Source organism: Talpa occidentalis, unplaced genomic scaffold, assembly GCF_014898055.3.
Source record: "Talpa occidentalis isolate TD23 unplaced genomic scaffold, MPIMG_talOcc4v2.1 talOcc4.16, whole genome shotgun sequence".
NCBI classification, from domain to species: domain Eukaryota; kingdom Metazoa; phylum Chordata; class Mammalia; order Eulipotyphla; family Talpidae; genus Talpa; species Talpa occidentalis.
The window spans coordinates 36,295,573-36,316,796 of NW_023601653.1; positions in this window are offsets into that span (position 1 = coordinate 36,295,573).

A 21,224-nucleotide genomic window follows, 5' to 3' on the forward strand; every position below is an offset into this window, starting at 1 on the left:
AGAGCAAGACTGGGCAGAGGACCTGCTTTTTAACACAGGACGGTCAGGGACATCTCTGATAAAGTAATGTTTGAGCAGAAACTCGAAGGAAGTAGAGCTTATTTCAGGAAGGAAACTCCTGGATAGAGAGAACAGCAAGTGCAAAATTGTGGGGTTGTTACTTGCCATGTTTGACCTGTGAAAGTGCAACTGCAGCTAAGTGAGAGTAGGGGGTGGGTGGCAGGCGAGATAAAATAACAGATAAGGTCAAGGCTTCAAGGTGAAGGAAGGGCAGATCATGTATCGTTTTGTAAGTTGTGGTGAAGAACTGTGGGTTTTATTCTGTGTGACAAAGAGGGCCAATGGAGCATAAGAGTGAAGAACTGGCTTGTTCAGAATAAACATTTTAAGAAACTCACTCTGACTGCTCTGTGGAGAATAGACTGAGGGAAAGGAATGGTGGAGGCAAAGAGGCCAGTGCAATATTTATGACGACGATGCGAGATGATGTCTTGGATCATGGTGATGGTAAGGACAAAATGTCATTTGATTGTGGATGTAGATTGGATGTGAAAGAAAGAGAAACATCAGTGATGACTCCAAGGTTTTCAGTGTAAGAAATTCTATGGAGAAATTGTACAAATGGAGTTGCCTTTAATTGAGTTGAAGGAAATTGTGGAGGATGCGTCATATGTATGTGTGCACGTTTGTATGTTATGCAATTAGAACTTAGGAATTAAAAGTTAGAAATTAGGGGCCTCCCCGGTGGTGCAGTGGGTTGGGCACCGTGCTGTGAAGCTGTCCGCAGCCTCGGCAGGGTTCGATCCTGGCCGGCTGGCGAGAATCCCACATGGTGTGGTAGACCTCTCCTGTCTCGCCCACTGCTCCCCTCAGCAGTGTATTTCTGTTGTCTGCTTATTCTGCTCCCCGTTCTGTCTCTGGTGAATCCTCTCACCCTCTGGTGCCTCTGGCCTATACCCCAGCTCTTGTATAAAAATAAATAAATCTTAAAAAAAAGTTAGAAATTAGAAGTTTTATTTTGTATATTTTAAGTTTGAGACTCTTCCAAGTAAGGGTTTTAAGTAGGCAGCTAGATGTGAGTGGAAAATATTCAGAGGACAGATTGGGGCTGAAGTTTTAAGTTTGGGATCTTAAAAGCCCGGGGACTAAATGAGTAGTAGATGGATGGCTAGTTGTTGGATGAGTTAATAAGAAGTCAGTGCCCTGAACTCTAGAAGAGTCCAATGTACCATTTAGAATTTGGGGAGATAGGAGGAACCAGTAAAGGAGAGAAATCAATTAGAAAACTGTTTCTGTGACTGCGTTAGCACCTACTGTAAAATTGAGTTTCTATATCAGAGATATGCTCTCAAGTGAGAAGAGGTGCCAAGCAATACTTACACTGTGCATGTGGCCACTGGACAGGATCATTGTGAAAAGCACAAGAAGAGCTTTCATTCTTATTGTTAAAAATCCCACAGAGATTGGCCAGTCATTGTATTTGTCAGGATGGAAAATTCATTTACGTTAGTTTGGATTGGGGAAATTTGCTTAATTGAGTCAAAAAGAGGGCTTTCTATATTCCTGATAATATAAGCATATCTATAATATATTAGAAACAAGAAATCCTTGATACTCTGGATACGTAATCTCATCAGCACATGCATTTATAAATTCTTAAGATCAGACATATCAGAATGCATAACAAAATCACCTATAATACATAAGAATCAAGTTTGGGCTTTGGAACTTTTTTCCTCTCTGATTGCAATTGATTAGTTTTCTAGGTCACCCACAGAAAGCTAACTTAACCCATAATATATCTTAGATATACATCTCATTGCTCAATTTTCAACCATGTTGTTAAGAGTTTTCTTCAATTATAGTTTCAGGTAACAGAGACTTCTTCACCTGACAGACAACCAAAGCCATGTGTGCAAGAGGGTGAAATGCTAACATTTTTGAAAAACATATTCTCATTTTATTTGGTGGTCCCTGGCATGTCTCCACCCTGCCATGTCCCATCCCTAAATTGACTAGAGGTAAATCTCTAGTTCCCAAGGGGAAGATGAACTAAACAACAAAGGTATCAGATTTCTTGGTTAAGGCAAAGAGATTTAAAAGAACAATAGTAGGAACAAAGCTTCTCTGGGCCTGGCCTCTGAAGGCAGAATTGGAGTGGGAATGGGAGCATGGGATATTGGTAAGGTATTGAGACATCCCTAGCCTGTACCTCTACTGCATTCTTTCTAAAGATGTGAGTGGGATAAAATATGACTTCTCCAAACCACATGTACTCAAGCCCTATCCTCTAAATCCCAGCAGGAGCTCACTGTTTCTTCTGGCCTGTTTGCAGAGGAGGTGATCTGGAACAGGATAGTGGTCAATTGGATCACCAGTGATGTCTAGTTGGGTGCTAGGGAATGAGTGGGGGCCTTGGTGGAAGAGACACCCTGGCTTTGAGCCTTCCTTGTGGAGCACTGTCTTTTGGAAAAATGCTCTTCTCTTTCCTTTACCATGGGGCAGGGGAATAGGATGGGCTGAATCTGCCCGTTTGGAGAGGCCAACCCCTTAGATGGCCTAGCAGGACTAGTGGGGCTTCTCTGTGGGTGCTTTTATCTTCATCTTTTCATACTTCTCCTTGGGGAACATTCTTTGTACCTACAAATGTAGATTTTATATGTTTCATAATACTGCAATACTATTTCTATTATAGTATTTACCTTGCTACACTATCTGTTCATCAGTCTTCCCTACTCAGCTGTGAGACTTTTGAGAACAAATACCAAGCTATGAGTGTCTTCATATTCCCCAACACCCAGGATAGTGCCTGGTTGAGCACTAATGTGCTAGGCAAACAGTAATGATTTGCTACATTATAAAAGAAAAAACCACATTCACTCTCTGCTATGGGTGTTCTGTTATTGGTGTGAGTAACTGGAGTAGGTAGAGGAGTGACTTGGTCTAGCCATAAAACACTTCTGTTCACCAGATGTGAAATAACAATAACTAACCACGTGCAGTGTCTGTTGCTCTTTTTTTTTTTTTTTTTTTTTTTTTTTTTAGAGGCATGTTTTATTTATTTATTTGTTTGTTTGTTTCGTTTATACATGCACTGGGTACAGTCAGAAGCACAGGAGGGTGAGAGAATTCACTAGAGCCAGAGCGGGGAGCAGAGCAGGCAGAAGGACCGAAGTACACTGCTGAGGGGAGCAGCGGGCGGCAGGAGAGGTCTGCGCGCCATGTGGGACCCTCCTCTGGTGGCTGGGGAGCAGCCGGGGATCGAACCGGCGCCGCAGAGGCTGCGGGCAGCTTCGCAACCCAGCACTCAACCGCTGCGCCACCGGGGAGGCCCTGTCTGTTGCTCTTTATGTCCTTTCCTCAAAGAAAGATAGAGGCCCGTTTTTTCTAGGAAATCTTTGCTGATTATTCATTGTACAACCTGTTAGCTAGTCTCCTTCTTCCTAAGACTTCCTAATTTCCTGTTTTCACTTTGTAGCCATAAATACCTGTTCCTAGATTCTACAGTTCAGTCCCTCTTTTGACCACATTGTATTCTTAGATATCATGTCTTCCATAAAGGTGGAGGCTTTTCTCCTTTAGTGACAACGTTATAATGAAGGGCTGACCTAGAACTCGGGATCAAATAAACTGTAGGCAACACCATGTCAGGGAGACAAGCTACAACTGCCATCTTCTAAAGCAACTTAACACAGCAAAGATATGCCCCAAGTCCTGCAAGTTATAAACACACAATGATCGTACAAGGACACCTGGTGTTATGTAAAATTTATGTAAAAACATAAAACTAGACCCTACTTTATCATAAGTTTACCTAAAAATTAATATACACATGATCTTGAACATTTTGTAAATATTAATGCACACAATTTGTTTTGATTTTTAATTTAATTTTAAAATTTTTTTTTTAGATTTATTTATTTATACAAGAACTGGAGTACAGGTCAGAGGCTCGGGAGGGTGAGAGAATTCACCAGAGACAGAGTGGGGAACAAAACAGGCAGACAGACCAAAGACACTGCTGAGGGGAGCAGCGGGCGAGGCAGGAGAGGTCTGCTGCACCATGTGGGAATCTCCTGGCTGGTTGGGAATTGAACCTGTGCTGCAGAGACTGCGGACAGCCTCACAGGGCGGCACTCCACCTGCTGCGCCACCGGGGAGGCCCTGATTTTTAATTTTAAATGAATATTGGAGGGCTATTTGGGTGATTTATTATTTTTTTTATTTTTAAAGATTTATTTATTTGTGCATAAAAGAACTGGGGTACAGGCCAGAGGTGTGGGGGTGAGAGGATTCACCAGAGACAGAGTGGGGAACAGAACAGGCAGATTGACTGAAAAACACTGATGAGGGGAGCAGGTGGGGGAGACAGGAGAGGTCTGCTGCGCCATGTGGGTCAGCTCCCTGGCCAGGGATCGAACTTGTGCTTCAGTGGCTGTGGATCGCGTCATACTGCATCTTAACTCCTTAACTCCTTAAATAATCACCCTATTTGTGTAATTTAGACTTCTTTTTGAAGAAGTCAGTCCCAATTAGTTAGAAGTTGTGCCCCTTTTGCCCTTCACAGTTGTGCCTTTTAAACAGAACTTTCCAAGTAATTAAATTGATTCTGTATCGGCACCCAAATTAGTACGCTCAAGAAATGTTTCCTGTAGTTTATGACAATGTCAGTGTTTCTGTTCGCCTCTGAATGCTGACTCAATAGTTCTAATCTCCCTGCTCTCTTTTCACTTTGTTGATTTAAAATTAAAGGCATTGAAGACCAAAGCAGAACTGGGAGAGACATGACATGGCCTTAAATCACTCAAACTCTGCCCCCTTTGGGAATGATTCATCTTTGATTCAAAAGCAATAAAACAATTGGTGATTGTGAGCAAACTCCAAAAGCAAAAGCCACTTTATTTCTTTTATTTTTTAATTTTTTAAAAAAGATTTATTTTATTTATACAAGAACCGGGATACAGGCTAGCTGTGTGGGAGGGCGAGAGGATTCACCAGAGACAGAGTTGGGAACAGAACAGGCAGACTGACAAAATACACTGCTGAGCGGAGCAGCATGCCAGACAGGAGAGGTCTGCTCACCATGTGGGTTGCTCCGAGGCCAGCGGGAATCGAACTGACACTGCAGAGGCTGCCGACAGCTTCACAGTGCTGCGTTCAACCGCCTGCGCCACCAGAGAGGCCCGCAAAAACAACTTTAAAACATCTGTGACATGACACTTAAAAGACCAGGCTGTACTTGTTTAAAATTCAATAAAATAGTCAATCAACATTTATGGAAGGTCTACCATACATCAGCCTGATGTGGGGCTCAGGAGAGGTTGAGTCCAGGGTGACACCAACTGGCTTTCAAGGGCCCAGGTGAGGTGCAGGTTTGAAGAAAGCAGCCCTTGTCATGGGAACTGGCTGTAGGACAATAGACCTATGCCACTCTCTCTGGATATTTTGGTCATGTGGTCAATGGGTTTGTGATCTTCATATAAAACAAAGTATGTGTGTCCTTGATCCCAACTGGGCCTGTTGACTTTGATGCCTACTTCCCTCTGCTTCACCTCTTCAAAGAGGAAACTTCATACTGTATATAATATACTGAATGTGATACCTACAATCATGTCTGGCAAGGAAAGGACATTTAGAAACTGTGTAATAGTAGTCTGTTTTCTAGTGAGATTTGAATATGGAAATTTGCTTCATGTTTAATTAAGAAAAACCTCATAATCCCACTGAAAACATAAATAAGGTTATCAGAATATTTGGTGAAGGCTGATATAATAGTTGATAGGGTATCCAATTAAGGAAATACAAGGGCAAGACAGTGACATTGAAGAAATGATCTCATTAGCCTTTCAGTGCAGAACATATTGAACAATCATTCAAAGCTGAACCAAACTGGATGACCTGGCCTGGATTAAATAATTTAGCTAATATTTCTCTCAGAATTTTTACAAGCATTTTCAGAAGTCAGAAAATTCCATAATTCTGAGAAAATAGTGAATGCCCATGTTCACAGCAGTGTCTGGAAGAAACAAAACAGCATCAGGAATAAGGTGACTTAAAATAATCTTTCAGAGCTATGATGAGAACACCTAATGGGAGAAATCCTGTGTTGTCAAAATATTTACAAAGATGGAAAACAATGGCGCTTCATTAATAAAAGAAATATTTTGGGCCTCCCCTGGTGGCGTAGGTGGTCGAGTGCCACACTGTGAAGCTGTCTGCAGCCTCTGCAGCGCCGGTTCGATCCCGGCCGGCCGGCGAGGGTCACACATGGTGCAGCAGACCTCTCTTGTCGCACCCGCTGCTCCCCTCAGCAGTGTATTTCATCAGTCTGCCTGTTCCATTCCCCTTTGTCTCTGGTGAATCCTCTCACCCTCCCGCGCATCTGGTCTGTACCCCGGTTCTTGTATAAATAAATAAATAAATCTTAAAAAAAAGAGTATTCTTGTTCAAAGACTATGTGTGTATATATATATATAAACAAGACATACAAATAAAGAACTAGTGAGTGTAATTTGGATGTTGACAATTATATCTATTTTTGTGTTGTGGCAGATTTATATCCCCTTTTTGACTTGGACGGTAATTCTTAAGTGATTTTTGATAAGCATGAATGCAATCAGGAAGGGACCCCAAAGGTTTCCTTTTCCTCAGGGGCTATATAGTCCTGTGTTTGGAACCATTACTCTGAGCTTTTATATATATATATTTATATATATAAATTGCATAGAATGCATTTCTAAAAATAGAGTATGACATCAATGGAAAACTAAGCAGAAACATGGTCTTCGTGAGTAATGTCCTAGGAATCAAAATATGTGCAAATAATCCGGAAAGAGGCCTCAGAGCTACCACCCCCCCACAATTGGAAAGATTGTCTCCATTGTTACCCTTTTCTACCTTCTCACTGTCTTGTCTCTCCTCCCTCCAGGTCAACCTTCAAGTGGCTCCCAGGTTATTTGTGCTGGTAGTTCTTTCCCTTTGGAGACCTCTTGCAATGGCTCTCTTTTGTACTCAGAATAAGGCCAGACTCTTATTAAGGCACATGAAATATCTATAATCTGGCTTGTGAGGTTGTCTTCCATCCTTACTCAACACAAACCCTATGTTTTCTGTGTCTTTATATAAGAACATCACACAGAGCATACCCTGCATATGTCCTCACACTTTTGCATATATTTGTACCTTCTACTTGGGAAGTTATTCAAGTAGCTCCTTTTCTGGGAAATCTTTTCCAATTCTTCCAGGAAAAGGAGAAGTCCCTCTGCTCAAGGGATCTCTTTTGTAGCCCTTGTTAAAATCTTCATTGCTATTTGTCAAAATTAACTTTACTTTTTCATACCTCATTTTACCCCAAAACTCAAAACTTTGAGTTGGAATAAATGGAGGCCCAACTACCATATTCCAAAGTGGAATATTCCCATGTGCTGGGAATACAAAGGAGATGCTTGAAACTGATTTTGTCAGTTCCTGATTTACTTCTGGGAAACAAATTTTGAAGAGTTCTAGGGTGAGTGATAACATCTTCTAAGAGCACCTAAAATATCTTCCATATGCTCTCTCTCCCAACTGACAATGAAGGAGTTGAGAGAGGGTCTTCCTTCTCTCTAGTCAAGCAAGAGGGCTTTAACAGGACCATTTAAGAGAAAAACAGAAAAGTCATGGGGTTTGAAGGCAAAGGATAGTTGTTAGTTCTAAGAATACTGAGGGTAAGAATCTAGGATTGGAGCCACCCAGCTTCTGGCAGAGCAGAGGGAGGTGTGTCTTCACTGGTGTCTGTTAAAATGTGCCTTAGTGTCTTTCATTGACAAGATGTGGGATGCAGAGGAGCAAAACAGTTTAGAGCCATTTTGTCTCCTGTCCCAGCAGATGGTCAGAAGAGAGACAGCTGTGTCCCAGAAGTAGAGGGAGGTCTGGGTAACTGGAAGCAAAGAAAGGAATCAGAAGTCAAAAAAAGGGCATTGCCTGTGGTAAGGGGGTTATTCAGAAGGACATCACTTGGGTAAGGGAGACTGGGAGAAATCTATAATAAATAATGAGCATTCAAACTGCCATATATGCCTTAAAGTATGTAACTTTCATAAAAAGAATAAGACAATTGTGGTTGTAAGAAAGAATTGAGTTGGAATTACAATATGGATATGTCCATGTTTTTATGCATATATAGTTAACAATACATAGCAATCCATGCTAATTTGGAAAATAAACCATGTAGATAATAAATGCTTCAGGGGCCTCCCTGGTGGTGCAAAGGGTTAAGCATAGCACTAGAAGCAATCCTCAGCGTCTGAAGCAGGAGTTTGATCCCTGGCCAGCCAGAGAACAACCCCCATGGCTCAGCAGAACTCTCCTGTCTCACCCGCTGCTCCCCTCAGCAGTGTGTTTTCTGTCAGTCTGCCTGTTCTGTTCCCCACTCTGTTTCTGGTGAATCCTCTCATCCCCTGCACCTCTGGCCTGTATCCCAGCTCTTGTATGCATAAATAAATAAATCTTAAAAAAAAAAATAAATGCTTCAGTGTTTCAACAAAGATGGGAGGTATTATCAGAGAATACTTCAAGGTGATTGTGGCAATTTTCCTGGACTCTGAATAACAGACAGAATGTGGATTTCCTAAGGGAGTGGCTCTCCATTTAATTCTTATCATTAACAATCGTGTTATTCAGGATATTATCTACTGCAGTAGTCATTGCTTTGGGCTTCTCAACATGTTTTTTCCTTGTTATTCTCCATTTAAAGACAAATTCTTACTTGGAGAGAGAAAAACAAGCATAACAGAGGGAGCGGAGCCTGGATTCAGAGAACACAAGACAAGGTGTGAGCCGATCCAGCAACATCAAAATCTAAACCGCCCTTGGACTTCCAAGTTGCAAAAATCAATAAACTCCCGCTCCCCAACACTTCCTTTTTTAGTTGTTTTAGTTGGAATTCAGTGCATCAGAAAGTGTCCCAACTAATATGACAAGGTAATGAGATTATATTCAACTCTGAAATTTAGAAGGACACCAAGTCTCAATTTATAGACTAACTTGAAATTACAACTTGCGGTTTGATTCTCATTAAGCTTATTGGTGGAAGATAAATCTTATCTTTTGACTCAAGGCAGTATGGGATCTGACTGGTGTCTGCTTCTCCCCTTTGGAGCTTATTATTTTTCTCCTAACAGATGAATTATTTGTGAGCAAAAATTAAAGATAAAAATCAATTCCCATCATCTTGAAATAAATGTGGCGTATGTATCCCAAGAGTTATGAGGGCTGCAGAGTAATTCATCTATAGAGCACTGCGGAAAGTCTGAGGCCATCCAGCCCCCAGTCTTCAGGGTTAAGGGAACTGATGGCTTTATGCTTGTATATTAGAAGGTTTTTACTCCCAGGGCAAAGACAGCAAATCTCTAGGTGATTTGGTAAATTACTTAATAACAACTAGGTAATACCAGCTAATTAATAAATTAGTACACACTATAGATCTACTAATGTTTTAAGTGCCCTTTTTTATGTATTACCATAACCTAAGTACTACTGTTGTCTTTATTCCCATTTTGCAGATGAGAAAACTGAGACAAAAGTGGTTAAGCCATAACAGGCCCCAAGGCAGTCTGATGTTGGCATGACCTGCTGTTATCACTAACATTGCTCTAGGTAGTCAACTTACAGAAGCACCTTTAGTTGTACCAGTAAGGCTGAGGTCTCCACTGACAAAATATAGCAACTGAAGTTTGGGGCAAGAGACACGATTATCTGGATACTAGGAAAAGGGAAAAGATCAATTTCTGCATGAAATACATTCCACCATTTGCTTTAATGGTTGTAAATTTTTCTTGTGAGTTTGAAATATTGTTACCAAAAGAGAAGAGGCTTAATGACTATAACATTTTCAAAGTTATTCATCTTTGTGATGTTGTATTAGTTTTGTCCACTTACCCAACTATTGAGACAGACTGTTTTATTTCTGACTGACAATGCTCCTGTCCTTGTACCTGTAATTTTTACCCCTTCTTTGCTAACACATCCTGATTATATCTACATATTGATCCCTTCCTCTCAGGGATGGTGAGTGTGGCAAATCCTTGCAATGGTACACAAGGTTCTAAATGGTCAGGCTCCTTCAATACCTCTTGAAAACACTTTTACCACTGTCTCCCTGATTCTTGCTGCTCCAGATACACTGGCCTCCTTGCTGGACCTTTAATATCCCAGACATATTCTCTTTAGCATCTGACATTACCCTTGTCTGGAAATCTTTTCCCTTAGGTAGCTCCCTACCCTCTTCATGATGTGAACATTCTGTCATACTATGGGAATGACTATTGTAGTAGACAAGAGAACAAAGCCATCTGTATGGAAATGAAAAGTGTGAAGCAGATATGCAAAATCTGCTGCTGGAGGTAAAGTCAGCCTTTTCAACCCCCCACCCCCAGTAGTGATTAAGGAGAAGGTTAGAGATTTAAATAATGGGGATCCAGCTTTGCATCTATATAGAGCATTCTCTAGAAAGGAAGAGATTGTGTCTCAGCATTGCCTTCCTATATACTTAGACAGTGTTAATATATCTTTAGGTTAAATCAACTTAGGACCAGAAGCCCCCCTGTCAAGAACAATTACATTTTTTTAATGCTATAATTCATTGTTCATACTTATCTAAACTAATTTCAAACTCATAATTGCTGGAACAGTTCTCACAGAGTAAAATCTGTTAGCTGTTTCCCCAGGTTCAATCTTCACTTTAATGATCTAACAAATTCTTTGCCTAAGTATTACTGAGACTTTTATTCTAGGTAACAAAGACTTTGCACAAATATTCCCCTTTCAGAACTTCCCTACACAGCTGGTAGGAATGTAAACTCATCCAACCACTATGGAAAGCTGTGTGAAGATTCCTCAAATTACTAAAAATGGAGCTACTATATGACCCAGGAATGCCACTCCTAGAAATCTACCCAAGGGACACAAAAACATTAATTTGAAAGGAAACCTGCACTCTGAATTTTATTGCAGCACTGTCTATAATAGGTAAGATATGGAAACAACCTAAATACCCCCAAAATAGATAAATGAATCAAGATGTAGTGTATATACACAATGGAATACTATTCAGCAATCAAAAAGATAAACTCATGCCATTTACAGCAACATGGATGGAACAGGAAGGGATTATGCTCAGTGAAGTAAGTCAGAAGGAAAAGAAAAATATCAGATGGTTTCACTTACAGGAGGAATATAGGGGAACCAAATAAGGGATCAGAAAAAAAAAAAGAAGACAAAACTCGAAGGCAACTATAAATTGAAGACATTCAGCAGGGGAGGGGGAGGGAGAGGGATCAGAACAGGGGAGGGAAGCATACAGGGGACTATGGTGATGGTGCACGGGTGACTTGGTGGTAGGAATTTTATGGGGACTACACCTGAGAGGAGAAAGCAAACATTTTACAAAAATGAACAATGATGTAATATATATACGTAAATAAATATTTTTAAAAAAATTCCCTTTTCACGAGGTTCTTAGCCATCCTATTTAAATTTATATTGTTTCTCCTACCACATTCTCAGTCCCTCTTATTCTGCCCTCCTTTTTCTATTTTCTCTAAAACATATCAATCTAACCCACTGTATAATTAATTTATTATGTTTATTTGTTGTGTCTGTATCCCTGCTGGAAAGCATACTCTTATAGTGCAAGGATCATTGTGCATATAGCTCATGGATGGAGCTCATGTGCCTAGGAGAGCGCATAGCATCCAGTAGCCACAAAATAAATATTTGCTGGGTGACTTGAATAACTGACTGAATAAATTCTGGGGATTCTGGAAATACTTTCCCCCCAAGAAAGGAAAAAGTAGAAATGCTTACTCCCCTTAGTACCTATTTTCTGCTCTTGAGGGGATCTGATGTTTGAGATGCTGTTGCCTTGTTGTCACACAGCAAGAGCCTGGGAGATTTGTAACCCTGCCCCAGAGCCCTGCCTTTGCTGAACCACTAGCAAAAATCTGTCTGCAGATTTCTTGTTTGTGAAAAAAGAAAATTCTTTATTTTTAAGTACTATTAGTTCGACATGTTTTTACTTGCAACCCAAACCAGCTTTAATAGATGAAATAATTTGTTAAGTTACTGGTATAAAATGAAAGTTCCATGAGTTTTGACCCTAGCTGTTGGCACAGACTTAAAATTTCCTTAGTGATAAAGATGATAGGAATTTCCTTAGTGATAAAGGTGATAGGAGTGTCTTTTGTTCTAACAAGATGACCGAAACCAGGGGTTATGGTGTGAAAGAGCTGTCAGCTGTATCATTTTGTGGACCAGTATCCTCAGTTTTCTAAATAACCTTTGCTAAAATGGCTTGTGATAGTGATTACTTTGGTGGCAATATCTTTGATTTTGAATGCTGCAGAGTGGAAGAGCATGTTTGATTTGAGACATAAAAGAGGAGCCAGTCTGGGAAAAAGGAGGAGGGTGTGAAGAAGGAATTCTAGGCAATAAGAGAGACAACTAATTAAAAACACATTTTGAGTGAGTGCTCACTGTGCTTGGCGCTGTGTTGCTACTTTAACCATGATATTTAAAGGACTCTTTGTGAAAATCCTATGAGTTGGCACTACTGTCACCCCAGTTTGCAGATACGGAAACTGAGGATTAGAGAAGTTAAAATGATTTGCCTAAAATCAAAGCTTAACGAATTTGAGAATACTTGTTAGGTGCCAGGCACTGTTTCAGATGCAGGCAGTGGCACAGCAGGCCTCTCCTGTCTCGCCCGCTGTTCCCCTCAGCAGTGGATTTCAACAGATTGGCCTGTTCTGCTCCCCGCTCTGTCTCTGGTGAATCCTTTTACCTCCACACCTCTGGTCTACATCTCAGTTCTTCTATGCATAATAAATAAATCTTTAAAAAAAATAAGATGCAGGCAGCAATGCACAAAGTGCACAATTCACACCCCTCCCTCGGAGCTGACTTCTGATGCTTTATTACAGAAGTGAATCTGGGGCAGTCACCTTACTTATTCAGACACTAATGGCTCATCCATCCCCAAAGGAATCTTGAGACTTTGCAACATTTGGGTGGATATCAGTTGGACTGTTGGGGTGCCAAGTTTGGCTCCCTGAGATTGACTTTGAGCTTTAGGGACATTCATACCATTCTGCCAGAAACTGATGAGGATTTATTTTTAAATTCTCTTGTATGTATTTCATCTGTTGGAGAAAAAAGAAATCCAACAAGCTTCAAAGGGAAAAACGAGCACATTGCTGTAATCCATGTCTCAAGGCGAAGCGATTACTTATCTGCTTAATATGCTTAATTGGGGTAGACAAAGGAGGTGCCATTTAAAATTATAGTTTTGCATTTCAAGAAATTTTTCATACTGAAACTCTGTACCCATTAAATACTAATTCCGCTACTTCCCTCTCCCAGCCCTGGGCAACCATCTCCTTTCTGTCTAACAAAACTACCTTAGATACTTCATGTGCATTGAATCCTTGTGTATCTGACTTATTTCACTTAGTATAATGGCCTCCAGATCCATCCATGTTGTATCAAGCACCAGAATTTCCTTCCTTTTGGAAACTGAATAATAATCTTGTTTTTGTATGTAAAAAAGAAAAAAAAGATTTCGTGAAGTCGGAAAAGGAAATAGATGTGACTTTGAGTGGTCAGAAATCTGTTTCAGGAATTAAGAAAATACACTGAGTCTGTTTATAAAAAGAGAAATTCAGATGCAAGCATGGAAATATTATAAAATATTCTGTAGTTTTAATGATGTGGATTTTAAAAATTTGTCATTCCTGCAAAGCAGAGAGGTAAATAATAGTGGACACAACTAATTGTGGTTCTTTGGTAATATTATTTAAATGGTTTTCCTTTTTCTACCTATATTCCCAAAGTAAATATATATCAGAAGATTAATATACTTTTACTTATATAATAATACCTTTTATCCAATAGGCTGATCATCTAAATTCTTTCAAGTCTATGAGATATAAATTATAATCTATATCATTATAAGTGTGAGGAAACTATGGATAGGGAAGATTTTGTGAACTTCCTAAGGCCAAATGCAGTATAGCTGGGAACTGAATTGGCAATTCTGACTGCAGATCTTAAATTAACTGGGTACAGTGATTAAGAAAATAGGTTCTGGTGTCATTTGGATCTGGGATTGTTTCTCAACTGTATCTTTATAAAGTTATTTAACCTTTTCAATTCTCTGCTTCACTTTCTGTAAAATGAAGATAATAATACCTGCCTTATAGTTTTATGGAGAGGATTTAATGATTATTAAATATGAAGGCTTACTTGGCATATAATATGTGCTTAACAAACGGCTAGTATTAATAATTAAGAAAAAAGGACAAATAAAAATAATAACGCTGTCCTACTTATAAGGACGCACCACATTAAGACAATAGTTCTTGATTCAGGACAATCTTGCTTCTTATTTGACATTTGGCAATGACTATAGATATTTTGGTTGTTACAATGGGGAGGCACTGCTAGCATTGAGTGGGAAGAGACCAGAGATGGTGCTACACATCCCACAGTTTACAGATCAGTTCCCATAACAAAGAATTTTCTGATCCAAATGCAACAGTGGGCAGGTTGAAAAACCCTACTTTAAAACAATGAAGATTCTTGACATTTGGGTTGTTTTCATAGCTTCGCTATTTTAAATAGTGCTGCTATAAACATAGGGGTGCAGGTGCCATTTTGAATTAATGTTTCTGTGTCATTTGGGTAAATACCTAGGAGTGGAATTGCTGGATCATATGGAAGCTCTATCTTTAGTAGGTTGAGTAATCTCCACACAGCTCTCCATAGTGGTTGGACCAGTTTGCACTCCCACCAGCAGTGCAGGAGAGTTCCTTTTTCTCCACATCCTCGCCAACATTTGTTGTTGCTAGTTTTTTTAAACTATTTTTTTTTTTTTAAATAGAGGCATGTTTTATTTATTTATTTATTTATTTGTTTGTTTGTTTGTTTGTTTGTTTATACATGCACTGGGTACAGTCAGAAGCGCAGGAGGGTGAGAGAATTCACCAGAGCCAGAGCAGGGAGCAGAGCAGGCAGAAGGACCGAAGTACACTGCTGAGGGGAGCAGCGGGCGGCAGAAGAGGTCTGCGCGCCATGCGGGACCCTCCTCCGGTGGCCGGGGAGCAGCCGGGGATCGAACCGGCGCGGCAGAGGCCGCGGGCAGCTTCGCAACCCAGCGCTCAACCGCTGAGCCACCAGGGAAGCCCTGCTAGTTTTTTTAATATGTGACATTCTCACTGGTGTAAGTTGGGAATATATACACAATGGAATATTACTCAGAAATCAAAAAAGATAAACTCATGCAATTTGCAGCAACATGGATGGAGCTGGAAGGGATCATGCTCAGTGAAATAAGCCAGAAAGAAAAAGAAAAATACTGGATGGTATCACTCATAGCAGGAATTTAGAAAACCTAAATAAAGGACCAAGAAAAAAGACTAATTATAATAAAGAAAAAATCAAAATCAACAAGCAACTATAGACCAGAGCCACATTACAGGGGGCGGGGAGAGGAAGGATTAAGGTCAAAATAAGGTGGGGGGGGAGGCGCAATTGTGTGGGGAATATAACCAAAATGAAAATGCATGTGTTGTGCAAAAATGAAAAATGATGTAAGAATTATATAAAATAAAATATTAAAAAAAACAACTAAAATTCATTGAGTCTACTTTTAATGAGGTCTATGAACATCACTTCCCCAAGCACAGAAGAACATCAAAGCAGGAGACAATATATTATCTTGGCAAGTGCAGAACATAAAAATAAATGTAAGGAAATGACATAGCTTATGTTGTACATACAAATAGAATGATAATCTGGAGGTCTTAATTAGAAAATTTATCAGTTTATTAAAAGTTCTTTGTGGTTTAAAGGGAACAGTTTCCTAAACTGTCAACTTAAGATAATTATTGCAAAAATAAGTTTCCTAAGATGAGATAGCTTAAATTCATTAGCAAATGGTCTTAGCTGACTTTCCATCACCATTTGAATATTATCCAAATGCTAGGGCTTTAATAACCATCAGACATGACTTAATGGGGAAAAAAAGAATTTTAGCTAAGTGGATAAAGAACATAGTTTGGATTTATTAGTACAAAGTCAAAAATACAGAATTCCCCTACTTAGAAATCTGGAGACCCAGTGCTTTTCATGATGATCTTAGATTTCTTAATTTGAATATTTTGAAACTTATTATATTATGAAAATTGAATATCACACACCAGCTCTTTTAGATTGTACTGATCATGACAAACTAATTTCTTTAGATTTATGGTTCGAATAATTTCTTATTTGGAACCCACTCCATATTAATGTCTTTTGCAAAGCAGTATAGAAAAGCAACATTTCATCAGCTTCCATTCATGTTTAGAGAAGAATTTCCTGTATGGATGTCAAAATCTGTCACCACAGAATCCAGAGATATCACAGAGGCATAGAGAACATTTATAAGGAAAGAATGTCTTTTTAATAGAAAATATTCAAGAAAAATGCATTGTTGCTGTGAAACCAAAGTCTTACTACAATGATGGGACCCTGAATGCTGTTTCAGGAAGGACCTTGAAGGTGTTGTCCACCTAATCATCTACGGCTGGGGCATTTCCCTCTCACTCCACCAGGGCCAGCTTGCCTCATAGTTGGAGGTGAGAACTGGGTATGGCAATGAAGGTAGAGCAGGGATGGGAGAAGTTACCATTTATTTATCTGTCCAGTCAGAATTTGTCTTTTTTCTTTTGAATTTTATAGAGCTATAACTGACAATTAAAAAGCAAATATATTTAAAGTGTAAATCAATGATTTGGTGCATGTGCACATTGCAAATATTTACCACAATTAAGCTAGCTATACATCTATCATCTTCCATTTCTTTCTTTCTTTTATCTATCCTGTGATGCCTCAGATATGAACCAAGCCCAGTGCTTGTGCCAGCAACAGGGAGTGGGGAGGGTTGACCTAGAAAGAGGATTGCTTCAGAAAGCATCACCTGGCTTTCGCCTGCTCTCATAAAGTTTACAGGTTGCTAGGGGAAACTATCTTTTTTTAAAGATTTATTTTATTTATCCAAGAACTGGGGTGTAGGCTAGACATGTGGGGGGTGAGTGGATTCACCAGAGACAGAGTGGGGAACAGAACAGGCAGATCTACTGAAATACACTGCTGAGAGGAGCAGTGGGCAAGACAAGAGAGGTCTGCTGCACCATGAGAGTATCTCTCTGGCTGGGGATCAAACTCATGCTACAGTGATTGGTGATAGCTTGATAGCACTGTCTTTAACCCCAGCACCACCAGGGAGGCCCTGGGGGAAACTATTAAGCAGATAATTAGACAAAACAATTTGTTACACTGGTTATAAATACAGTAGTAAGGAGTACAGAGTATTACGAGAAAGAATAACTAGAGGAATTAATTTCACTTAGGGGGTCAGGGGAGGTAGCTGGTAAGTACAGACTTCTCAGTGTAAAACCAGCAAACCAAACAAAAGTAATAAATACATGGTTCATAGTTGATAAACAGCACAATTCAGACGCATACTTTCCTAATTAGTGTGAGGCTCTAGATCTTTAAACGACAGGGAATCCTGCAGGGGGTGGTTATTTTCACAACTAAACTTATAGAACAAATGAGAATCAACAGAAAATTAAAAAGTTCCAATTGGCCTTAGTCAGCTCTGAAAGACTTCTGTGAAAGAGGGGCGTTAAGGAAGGGTGAGGTTGGCGAATGGGCAAAGAGCTGCGAGAGGATGACACAGAGTAAAGAGCAGAAAGGGAAACAAATAATGCAACAGACTAAGGAGGACATGAGCCCATGGGGAACTGGCATTAAGGTCACAGGAAATGAAGAGAGTTTGAAGGCCAGGAAGAGGAGCTGCGGTGTCCCTCCACCACAGGACTCCGGCCTGGACAGGAAGCAAAGGGCACCGTCTGAGGGGCCGGAAGGGGAGATTATCTTTTGTGTGTGCTGGTCTTAATGAGGAAAATAAGTGTCAGTTACATAAAACCTCGCTAAAGCTTTTATCCTGTTTGGGGTTTTAAGCAGCTTGGACCTTCTCTAACAAAATAATCTGGCCTTCTGGGAGGTATTTGTGAAGAACAAGAATGAAAGAAGGAAGATTGGAGTGTGGGGAATTGTTCCCTTTGGTAAGATTTCTGCCTTGGAGCCAAATCAGAAGAAAATACCCCCTCTCAGGTGATCATATGTGACTTTTGGTTGACATAAATCTATCTTTGTGTTTTAATAAAACCAAAAAGTGAAGTCTGGGGAAATAGTGAAGAAGTTGTTGTTTGTTGGAGATTAGATTGATAATTCATCTTGTTTAGACCCAAGAAGGGAAATGAGAACATAAACCAAAACAAAGAAACACCAAAAAATCTAAAAGACCAAACCACCCTACTGGGGTAAGTGGGGGTGTAAAGGGCAGGACTGGATACAGTGCAGGTTTTCTGATCCCATGCAGACCGGGTAAAGGAGGAGTCAGAGTCCTCAGTAGTTTTGCAGGTTTTTTATTTGGGGTTCACCAGGCATATGGCAGGCAGGGGTGCTGGCTGGGGGGCTGGGAGGCTGGCAGGCCTCCCAGCCCCCAGCAAGTCCTCACTCTATCTGGGCTCTCTAGCGTTCGTTCTGCTGCTTCTCGGCTTCGGCTTCGGCTGCGGCGGCTGCTGCTGCTGGTGCTGGTGCTGGTGCTGCTGGTGCTGGTGCTGCTGGTGCTGGTGCTGCTGCTGTCCCCGTGACGCCGCCCTTAAAAAAGCACAGTCTTAACTCAGCTGAATCCCATCTACCTATGCCCACACCCTATTTCGGTGCCCGCCATCAGGCATGCATTCAGGACAAGGATCCATCATCTATCCTGATGGCGGAAGGGCAGAAAAGCCTGATATTTTCTTTACCCTACAGTCCACCCCCTCAGGGTTTTCTGCCATACAGTCTATACATGTATATACAATTTTCTAAGCAAACAAACAATGCAGCCATGGCCCACAAAAGCAAATACATCAAATATAACAAATTACAATATAACAAAATACAACAGAACACAAATAAGTCCAGGCAGGGCACCAACCTAGTGCAAAAGACAATTATTGGTACCAGCAGATGAGCTACCAAATCTGCTGCCGAAGGCACTGCTCATGCGAGGGAGGGGAATCACTCACGGCATCTACTATATCACACCAGGAGCCGTCAGGCTTCCTGGCCTTCTCTGGCTGTCGTCTCGGCTACAAGGCACACACAGCATCCACCCCCAGGATGCACTAGCTCTGGGATTGGCAATTTTATTCTGTTGGGGGTAATCGCCAACCCTCAGGGTTTCTGTCTGCAGTCGCTCCAACACTCGGCCTTCATGGCCACCCATGCGACTCGCAGACCCCTGCTCTCAAGCCAACCCACTGCACAAGCACATGGGTTGGGGATCCAAACTTTGCATTTGGCTTGGGCTCCACCCCAAGCCACATTCCCCACCCGTCCCCCAAGGACGGCCTCCTCAGCTCCTCACCCTCACTCAAGAATGAGCAGGGCATCACCCATAGGTGATTTTACGAGACTCACAGGGCTTCAGCATACCCAGGCTGCTTAACAGCCGCTTTAGGGCTTCTCAACTTAGCATCAGTACCAGCTTTTGCCACCTTAGTTGGCTTTTCTCCTCCACCTGGCCACTGGGCATACACAGGCTGCTTTTGGCCATCTAGGCCCACTGGCCACCCCCAGATTCTCAAAAAATAAACATAACCTGCTAAGGTCCTCCGCCTTCTGGCGGGATTGTCAGTCCAAAATCATCAGTTCATCAGTCTATCAGTCCATTGGCCTCTCCCTGCTTCAGCAATGGCCTGCTGCCTCAGGGGTCATTGGCTGGTCCTTTCTGGTGTCGTTGGCTGGTCCTATCCGGTGTCGTTGGCTGGTCCTATCCGGTGTCGTTGGCTGGTCCTATCCGGTGTCGTTGGCTGGTCCTTTCCGGTGTCGTTGGCTGGTCCTTTCGGGCGTCTCCTTCACGCCAGGTCTCATCCTGTAGCTCGTGGACGTATCCATCTTCTATACCGCCATGGTGCCTCCAGCGTCGTCACAGGCAAAGTCTGTTCTCCTTAGTCCCTCCAGGTCTTCGGAGGGCTCCAATACCCGTCTGCATGGATCTTGCCGACATACGCCAATTGTAAAGGGCAGGACATGGGCACAGGTGCAGGTTTTCTGATCCCATGCAGACCGGGTAAAGGAGGAGTCAGAGTCCTCAGTAGTTTTGCAGGTTTTTTATTTGGGGTTCACCAGGCATATGGCAGGCAGGGGTGCTGGCTGGGGGGCTGGGAGGCTGGCAGGCCTCCCAGCCCCCAGCAAGTCCTCACTCTATCTGGGCTCTCTAGCGTTCGTTCTGCTGCTTCTCGGCTTCGGCTTCGGCTGCGGCGGCTGCTGCTGCTGGTGCTGGTGCTGGTGCTGCTGGTGCTGTTGCTGCTGGTGCTGGTGCTGCTGCTGTCCCCGTGACGCCGCCCTTAAAAAAGCACAGTCTTAACTCAGCTGAATCCCATCTACCTATGCCCACACCCTATTCCAGGTGCCCGCCATCAGGCATGCATTCAGGACAAGGATCCATCATCTATCCTGATGGCGGAAGGGCAGAAAAGCCTGATATTTTCTTTACCCTACAGGGGGAAAGCAACACACTGAGAAGTTAAAATGGAGAAAGAATATATGTGAATGTAAACTTTCTTTTTTTAACTAGTTGTAAACAATGTGGCATAAGGGAAGATGATGGGAAGAGATGTAAAAATAACCAGCATTAAGTTAAAAGGCATAATTTGAGGAGCCAAAATAAGAAGTGAATGTTGAGGCCAATTCAGCTAACCTTGGAGACTAGAGGTTCCTTCAAACATTCCCTTTTCAGAAGACTGTGGGGCTTTTACTCTTTCAGGATTTTAGTAAGAACCTAAAGGTGTATGTCTTAAACAAACACACAGTTTTTGCTTTTTTCTCTGAAGGGAGGAAAGACTAGGAGATGTGTTCTTGGCTTTCATTTGAAGAAAACTTCTAGTACATTTTATTTTCTGTGAAAAACTCTGGAGAACAGTTGGCAAATAGAAGTTGGGCCACAGAAATAACACGACTTCCTGGAACTTAGGGGGAAGGAAGTGGGTGGTTTCTTTAATTACTATAGTATTTGTTTGTATGTGTGTCTTATAACTAAAGATAGCATTCTGGTTAATGCTCTCGGGAGAAAGGTGAATCTGGAAATT